At 37.3% G+C, this 9,122-nt stretch overlaps 1 non-coding gene across 1 annotated transcript; it reads right to left on the reverse strand.

The window, feature by feature from the left end:
- Window positions 1–219: 219 nt before the first annotated feature.
- On the reverse strand, window positions 220–326 carry LOC120256305. The gene has a single exon (XR_005535267.1). It is a non-coding gene; the product is annotated as a small nucleolar RNA R71 (small nucleolar RNA).
- Window positions 327–9,122: the final 8,796 nt, after the last annotated feature.

Here is a 9,122-nt window from a genome sequence, read left to right on the forward strand (position 1 = left end):
ATCCAAACAATCATATAGAGAGTTTTCTCGAGGTGTGTGATATCGTCGAAGATAAATGGAGTGACGGATGATGCCATCAAGTTGAGAGCCTTCCCATTTGCCCTAAAGGGGAGAGCGAAAGCAGATGGGTCGCACTCATTACCTAGAGCATCGATTACCACATGGGAGGAAATGGTAGAAGCTTTTCTTGCCCATTATTTCCCTCCCGGAAAATCTGCAAATCTTAGGAATGAGATCTCATCCTTTGTTCAGTTGGAATTGGAGTCTCTATTTGAAACATGGGAAAGGTTCAAGGAACTCCTGAGAAAGTGCCCGCAACACGGATTTTCGGAGTGGATGATTGTTCAGACCTTTTACAACAATTTGAATCCGAGTACAAGGCAACTCTTGGATGCGGCAGTAGGAGGTACCTTAGGTAGCAAGACCCCCGATGAGGCCCATTAATTAATTGAAGAAATGGGGTTAAACAGCTACCAATGGAATGCTAGGGAAAAGAAAAAGGTGGCTGGTCTCCATGAAATAGATGCGGTAACTTCATTGGCGGCTCAAGTGGAAAATTTGAGTAAGAAGTTAGATCTTCTAACTTCAAATAGAGTGGCGGCCGTGACTAATTGCACTGGTTGTGGTGGAGGACATGCTTCCTCCGATTGCCCGATCTCTATCCGTGATGTTTCTTCGGTGGAGAACGTTGATTTTATAGGTAATGGCATGAGACCTCATGGAAACCCATATAGCAATACCTACAATTCTGGTTGGAAGAATCATCCCAATTTCTCATGGAGTAATCAGAGTCCACAAAAGGCCATGGGGCCACCGGGTTTCCAACAACAACAACAAGCCCCTCAGGTGGAAAACAAAGTCTCAGGTTTGGAAACCCGAATGAATGACTTAGAGAAGCACTTGACTAGATTTGTGCAATCTGCAAATACAAGGTTTGAATCAGTTGAGGCTACACTTCGCAACCACACCGCCTCTTTGCATAACCTTGAAAATCAGGTGGGGCAAATTGCGAAGTCTCTCTCTGAAAGGCCACATGGAAGCTTGCCGAGCAATACAGAGACAAACCCTAGAGAGCACGTGAAGGCAATCACTTTGAGAAGTGGTCGTGAGGTTGAAGGTAGGCTTCCGAGTGAGAAGCGAAAAAGAACACGCACCCGAGGTTATAGAGGTGGAAGAGAGAACAAGCAAAGAGAAAGAGGTGGCACCCCCACCTTTTCATGCCAAGTATCCCTTATCCCTCTAGCTTTAAAAATGACCAAGGGGATGAACAGTACAAGAAATTCCTGAGTTTGTTCAAGCAACTCCACATCAATATTCCTTTTGTTTGAGGCATTGGCCCAAATGCCTAAGTATGCGAAGTTCTTGAAAGACTTGTTGACTAACAAGAGGAAGTTGGAGGAAAGTGCTTCAGTGGTTTTAGATGCTTCATGCTCGACGGTATTGCAAAAGAACATGCCAAACAAGAAGAAAGACCCGGGAAGCTTCATCATTCCGTGTAATATTGGCAATCTAAGTGAGGAAATGGCATTGGCGGACTCAGGGGCTAGTATCAACGTTATGCCATACACCTTCTTTCAAAAGCTAGGCTTGGGTGAGCCTAGGCCTACTCGGATGACTTTGCAACTAGCGGACCAAACAGTGCGACATCCGAGAGGCATCATTAAAGACGTGCTTGTCAAGGTGGACAAGTACATTTTTCCGGTTGACTTTGTAGTGCTAGACGTCAACGAGGATGCAGATGTACCTTTGATACTTGGGAGACCGTTCTTGCGGACTTCCAAATCATTGATTGATATGGACGGCGGAGAGCTCACATTGAGAGTTGAAGATGACAAGCTCACATACCGCCTTGCTAAAGCCATGCGGCATTCTCTTGATTTCGATGATACTTTATACTTTCTAGACACTACTGATGAGATTGTTGATGAATACATGCAGAAAATGTTCAATCCGGACCCATACGAGTGTTTGTTCGACCAAGAGGAGGATTATGAAGAAGTAATGATGTTTGGTTCGACAAAAGAAGTACCATCTACCCCGGGGATCTTGAAGTAGGTGCTCCAGAAAATGAAAAGGGCTAGGAGACGCCACCCGAAACACTCCAAGGCTGTTTGAGACGTACGTGAACCGAAGAAGTTGGATGAACCATTGTTAGGTGGTGTGAAGCCCGATAATTCACCTTCTACCCTTAAGAGACTTTGTCCATCATGCTTTCAAGCCATGGGTAAGAGGGCAACTTTCATTCATGAACCCCCGTGAGGTAAGAAAAGGTACGTCAAGCTTAGTGACGTTAAACAAGCGCTTCTTGGGAGGCAACACAAGTGTTTATTGTTTTCTTATCTTCTAGTTTAGTTTGTTTGCATGAATAATTTGTTAAGTGTTGGTGTCTTGATCTTTAGATGCTTGTGCTGTGTTTTATTGTGGGTTTTTAAAGTCATCGTGTGTTTTCATGTAGAATTGGCGAAGTTTGGTCCTTTGAGCTCTATTTCATGTTTTTCATTGGTAAAATTTGCATAATAGGGCAGGCTCTGAGTGTGTAAACATGTTCAGAGATTTTCTGCAGAGCCTGCAGGTTTTTCTAAGGCATCCAGTGGAAACGCACGGGCGTGTGGAATTTCCACACGCCCGCGTATATGTATTACGAGCTCATCCAGAGAAGGCACAGGGGCGTGCGGCTGCCACTGTAAACGACCATGCGAATGTCACATGCCCGTGGGTAATTTCCACACGGGCGTGTGAATTCCTGCAGAGTTGGGCGGATTATCTCGAGAGCACACAGGGGCGTGGACTCGCCCTTGTGGGCGACCTTGTGAACCACACTCGGGCGTGGGTAATTTCCACACGCCCGTGCGAAATTTTGCAGAGGAGTTCTCTCCATCCCGAGAAAACACAGGGGCGTGTGGCTGCCCCTGTGAATTGGGCATGTGAATGTCCACGCCCGTGTGGAATTTCCGCACGTTCGTGTAGAATACTTGGCAATTTTCTCGGATGTTCAGGGAAGCCACAGGGGCGTGTGGCTGCCCCTGTGGGTCGGGCTTACGGGCGTGGGTATTTTCCGCACGCCCGTGCGAGAGCAGTTAGAGTCGAAGAAGTATTTTCCTGAGAGTGCACAGGGGTGTGTGTACGCCCCTGCGGCTCTCTTGTAATGAGGCGCACGGGTGTAGGCAATTTCCACACGCCCGTGTGGACGCACAGAACGCCAAGGGGCGCGAGTTCTTTTTAAAGAAGACTAGTTTCTCTCCCTCTTCACGTCCTCTATTCGTCTGAAAACATTCATTCTCCGACTTCATAGCGCCGATTTGGTAGGATTTTTGCGAGGTTTTCCAACCGGTTCTTCATTTTCTCATCCCATCTCATCGGTAAGCCCTATTTATCATTTTCTTTGCCAATTCATGGTTTCTATGGATTAATTTAGTGAAAAATGCTTCATCTCTTCAATTCGAAAGATTATTTGTGTTTTAGAACGAAGTAGAAATGATTTCAAGGTGCGTTGTTGGATTTTTAAGGCGCGGTAGTGCGGGTTTCACGCCGCGTGGATCCACACGGGCGTGTGGAAATTCTACACGACCGTGTGGATTTCTGCAGCGTTAGTTTATCAACTTGTTTGATCGATTTCGTCTCAAATTTTGCAGATTATGGCACCTAGGTCAAAGAAGCAAGCTGATAAGAGGCCGCGTGAGTCATCCTCTGAGCCTGAGGGCATGAGTTTCGCGATTCCAGAGCATGAGGTTCGCTATGAGCGCTTGTCAAGACTCCGGTTTGGACAGACTGGATTCCTGGACACGAGTATACTGAGAGATCTACAACAAGGAGATGAGCTCACTGATGTGGTCGAGGATCTCGTTTCAGCAGGTGGTTGGAGTCAGTTATTGATGATTAGAGAGCCAGCCATCCGAGAGTTTGCACTGGAGGTGCTATCATCATTCGAGTTTGATAGATCTTACGCGAGCTTCGACAGTTTGGACACCATTCAGTTTAGAGCACTTGGACACCTAGACTAGTTAAGGGGATGTGCATGGAGTTAATGTCTGATATACTCTTAGTTTAGATTATAGAGGTTCACATAGAGTTACAAACTTTCTCAAAGTTAATTCCTCTACATGAGATTTGAATTCTCATTATTTTCTCCTCTCTAGAGGCAAACTAAAGTAAAGTAGTTCAGTATTAAAAAGAAGAAAATTTAGCTTTTTTTACTATTTAAAAGACTCTATGTGCTGGTAACCATCCTGTTCGGGTAGTTTTGGCTTCTAAAGATTTTGCTTCCGATCTCTTTTTGGTGGTGGACATTTAGCTTTTCCTTATAGCTAGGTTGGGTAGTAAATTTTTTTCTTCTTTTAATTATTTCTGCTAAAAGAGAAGTACTATTTGGCTTACACTAATATCGCTTAGGGTAGTTTTGGCTCCTAAAGATTTTGCTTCCAAACTCTTTTTGGTGATGGACATTTAGCTTTTCCTTATAGCTAGGTTGGGTAGTAATTTTTTTTTTCTTTTAATTTTTTCTGCTAAAATAGAAGTGTTGTTTGGCTTACACTAATATCTCTTAAATAGGGTGTTTGCTTTCTTTCTTATATTATTAATTATTATACAATATGGTGTAATGGTTGATGTGTGTTTTATTTATTAATATGATATATTTTGTTTTTTCATGTAGCCATATATGTTTGCTCATATTATAAATTAACCAAATACTACTATTAAAATGTACACAAACACATTTATATTATACCTATTAATTATAATAGATTTATTTAGTGGATATATTAGTCATATGTTAGTGTTTGTTTATACCTATTTATTTAATGTGTAATTCTATATAATACGAACGAGTTACCCGAATTGCTTACACGAATGATGTGTATAACCATTTGGCAGCCACATCATTCCTATTTTCTCTCTACTAATCAACAACTTAAAAAAACAACAAATAAAGCATGCCATAATCCCTCTTTCTCTCTTCGTCTTCGCACAGCCACCAATCTCGCCGTTGCTAGAACCACCGACACCGATGAACCCCTTCCCCTATTCCCTTTGGCCTCCGAACCTCTCCTCTCTGGCGCCATCCAAATCCATCTCCAAAGAGGCAGATCCCGAGGTATGTGCTCCGCCGCCACGACTTCCTCCTCTTCCTCCTCTCTGCCGCCAGCAAATCTGAATGATGCTTTGGCGCCATCCAAAGCTATCGCCAAAGCGGCAGATCCTGAGGTATGTGCTCCGCCGCCGTGGCTTCCTCCTCTCCGCCACCAGCAAATCTGAATAATGGGCATCTTGATCAGTTCTTCTTTCTTATGGCTAGATGACCATCTTCGAGTTGATTGGATACATCTGGTGTGACAGGCATTTCGAGTTCATATCATTGGAAAGCAAAAGTGTTACAGGTGATCAAGATAGTGTTGATATAACTTGAAAATTTATGTAACTTCTGGCTTATGTTTTTTTGATATTCTCAATTAAAGCTTCTAAAGTGTTTTCTCTTTTGATGTACATGTATAGTTTTCCATCTGAAGAGAAAATCAATGGGAGTTGCATAGCTCTACATGATCTTGACAACTTCATTTATCTAATTAGAGAAAAGATTAGCTGCAGACCTGGAGATGAATGCAATAACATACACAACATTGAGAAATTATTACTTTTTGAATGAGTTTGATTTAAAAAACTTATTTCCTTGAGAACAGATTCGGCAACATATGAATGTATTCATATGTCTAAATAACATGAAGAAAATTCTCATGTTCAAAAGCGTAGCATGTTTTCTCTATCTCAATCATAAGCTAAAGTGTCACATTAATTGACTCAATTGACTTGAGAAGGCATGTAGTGCATTCAAAATCTTGAAGATTTTCTGCAGTTTGTAGTGTGATTTGATTCTTTTATTTGGACATCTTTGATGTGAGCTCTCTAACTAGCTTTGTAGCAACCATGGTGGTCATTTGTCTACAGTATCTTGGGATCGGCTGATCTGGTGATAGATTTGGATGACGACGGAGATGAGAGGTTCGAAGACGAAGGGCAACGGGTGATGGGGTTCATTGACGTCGGTGGCGGCAGCAACAACAAGCTTGGTGGCCATGCGAAGATGAAGAGAGAAAGAGGGATTAGGGCATGGTTTATTTGTTGTTTTTTTAAGTTGTTGATTAGGAGAGAGAAAATAGGAATGATGTGGCTGTCAAATGGTTACACACGTCATTTCTGTAAGCAATTCAGGTAACTCGTTTGCATTATATAGCATTACTCTTATTTAATAGGTTTTTATTTAGGGTATAATTTTAATAAATTATTAAAACAGAAGTTTTATATGGTTTAACATACTAATAGGTTTATAAGATTTATTCATGTTCTTAATTGTTTTAGTATAAAAACAATTGATTTTCCTACGATTGATATTATTATATAAATTTTACTTAGTTTAGATAAAAAATACATAATAGTGCCTTTTTATAAATGCCCTTTGATATATATATATATATATATCAATTAATACATTTATATATTAAACCTAATATATTAAATAAATTCGGTTAGTTATTAAAATGAAAGTTTTGTATAGTTTGCAATATATAATTGCTTGATAATTACATAATAAAAAAAAATTACCATTGATTATTTGGAGTGTATTATTCATTTTAAAAAAGAAAAAAAGTTAGGGGTCGTTTGTTTGTCAACAATGGGATGGGTGTCATTCCAAAATTCATGCACACCCTTATTTGGGTGTACATCAATGGTATTGGAGGAGGCATGGAGGATGAATCAATTTGTACGGCTGGAGAATTCACACTCCTTCAAAAAAACCAAAGGATTGCTCATTCCTAATATATAAAATAACTATTTTACCCTTACTTTATATTTTTTGCACCAACCATCAGATGTTTGATATTATTTATCTATATTTAATATTTATTTTAAATCATTAAGGAGTTGATTAAACTAATATCTTTATTTATTCAGAAATATTTTTAAAAATCAAATTAGTTATTTATTATAACTAAATACTAGCTAATTAATAATATTAACAAAGATTTAGAGATTACCAAGCAGACGTGTGAGATATTAAAATAAAATATTAATTTCTAATAGTTAATTAATTTAAAATATTTAATATTTTTTTAAAAAAAATTACACTTAAAATAATTCATTATGTATATAATATTTATTTGTATAAAAAAACGTATGATTCATTTGTTATAATTTATGTGTTTTAATTATCATAACTAAATTAATTATTGTGTTTAATTATTAGAACCTAAATTCTAACACCGATGCCAGGTTAAGAACCCCATTATTAAAAAAAGAAAAATCCAAAAAAACCCAAACATAATTTAAAAATATTATTTACTTTATGTATATTAATTAAATCAATAAATTATTAAATTTAGATATTATTTTAAATATTTAATTATATTAATTAAAATTAATAATGTTATTTATAATAGTTAAATATTTCAAAAAAAATATATAATCAAATTTTGAGATTTGGTGACTTATTAAAGTTAAATATTTATTTATAATAATCAATTTCATTTAATACTTAAATATTTTAAAAACTATAATTGTCACAACTAATTACTATATATATATATTATATTCATTTGCATATAGGGCAGTATAGTCATTTTTTTTCACTTTTCTCATTCCCAATAAGCTACCTCTTCAATCTTTTCAACCAAACATAGTTTTCATTCTCATTACTTTTCCAATCCCCCTTATTGTCATTACTCTTCCACTTCTTGGGACCAAACGACCCATTAGTGCATGGAATTCTAGTCATCACAACAACTACATTTGTTTTTAAATTATGAGGATCATGAGGTCTTTGCATATTCTCCATTTTTTAAATTAGCTGAGTATTCACCGAGAGAAGCACTTTATCAGAATGTTAGCCTCATGGTCACTTTATTGAACTATCCAAGGAAACACGATTCTTTAGTTCAAACCTTGGATCTCTTTTTTTTTTCTTGTGTTTTTTTTTCCTAAGAATGTTTTAGGTGTATTTTTTTTCTATACTGTGTTTTGAGCTCTGTACACTCTTAAATTGTTATTTTATTATTCTAATTTTAATACATTATGATTTACTCCCTTTATCATATATATATATATATAGATATATATATATTCGCTAATGTATAAAATAAATCTAACCTTAGAAGTTAACCATGAGAAGCTTCTCGAGGAAAAATATGAGCTTATTCAAGCCTTGATGACCTTCTCAGGGCAAAGTGAGCTTGTTAACATATGGAACCGTAGTGATGTAGGCAAATCAATCTCACCCAGTCTTGGCTATCTCAAACCTCACTCGAGGAACTCCTCTTGTTCGGAAAGCTTTATCAGTCTCAATGTGAGTTTACTTAGCCCAGTAAAGTGAGATCACTCAAGCTCTCTTGGTCACTGGAAGCTTGCACTTGACCAAATGAGCCCTGGTTAACACACCAGACATAAGGAAAGAAATTAAAAAGAGTAAAGTGATAACTTTGGTAAGCAGTAATGCTTGATTTAGAAATTTGAAAAAACAAGTAGTTATGGTTATAAAAAAAGTTCAAGGGACTTGGAAGTCTCTTTATTTTTATTTTTATTTTTATTTTTTAAAATGGATAAACCACATTTATTAAAAGAGAACATAGTAGTACAGAAGCACAAAAACCGGCGATAACCAACCACAAGGAGTGGAGGACGCCAACAACAAAAAACCCAAAACATCAAAAGAGAACCCCCTGGACCCCCTCCCTCCATAGAGGGCAATTATTTAGGGAGATACAAATCAAAAGCCGCAATTTTTTTTCCCTTTTAATCAATGACAAAAGTATAACTCTTTTATATAAATATTTCACGACTAGTTTTTATGAATATAATAATTTGAAATGCTTAATTAGATTAGAAAGTAGGTGTTATTATTAAATAGTTCCTCTTTTATTTGAAATTTGCCCATTTAGTCTCTATATTATAATTGTTGTTTTGTTAATTTCCATATTTTTCTAATTTAGAAAACCTTAATTCACTCTCTAACTAACCAACATTATTTTCATGTTGAAATTTATTGATGTGAACTCTTTGATATTAAAAACCATTTGAAATAGAACAAAAAGTAAGAATAAAATATAAATTGGATTCAGATAAAACTAGATCCAAAT

This window comes from Dioscorea cayenensis, unplaced genomic scaffold (genome assembly GCF_009730915.1).
Source record: "Dioscorea cayenensis subsp. rotundata cultivar TDr96_F1 unplaced genomic scaffold, TDr96_F1_v2_PseudoChromosome.rev07_lg8_w22 25.fasta BLBR01001391.1, whole genome shotgun sequence".
NCBI lineage: Eukaryota > Viridiplantae > Streptophyta > Magnoliopsida > Dioscoreales > Dioscoreaceae > Dioscorea > Dioscorea cayenensis.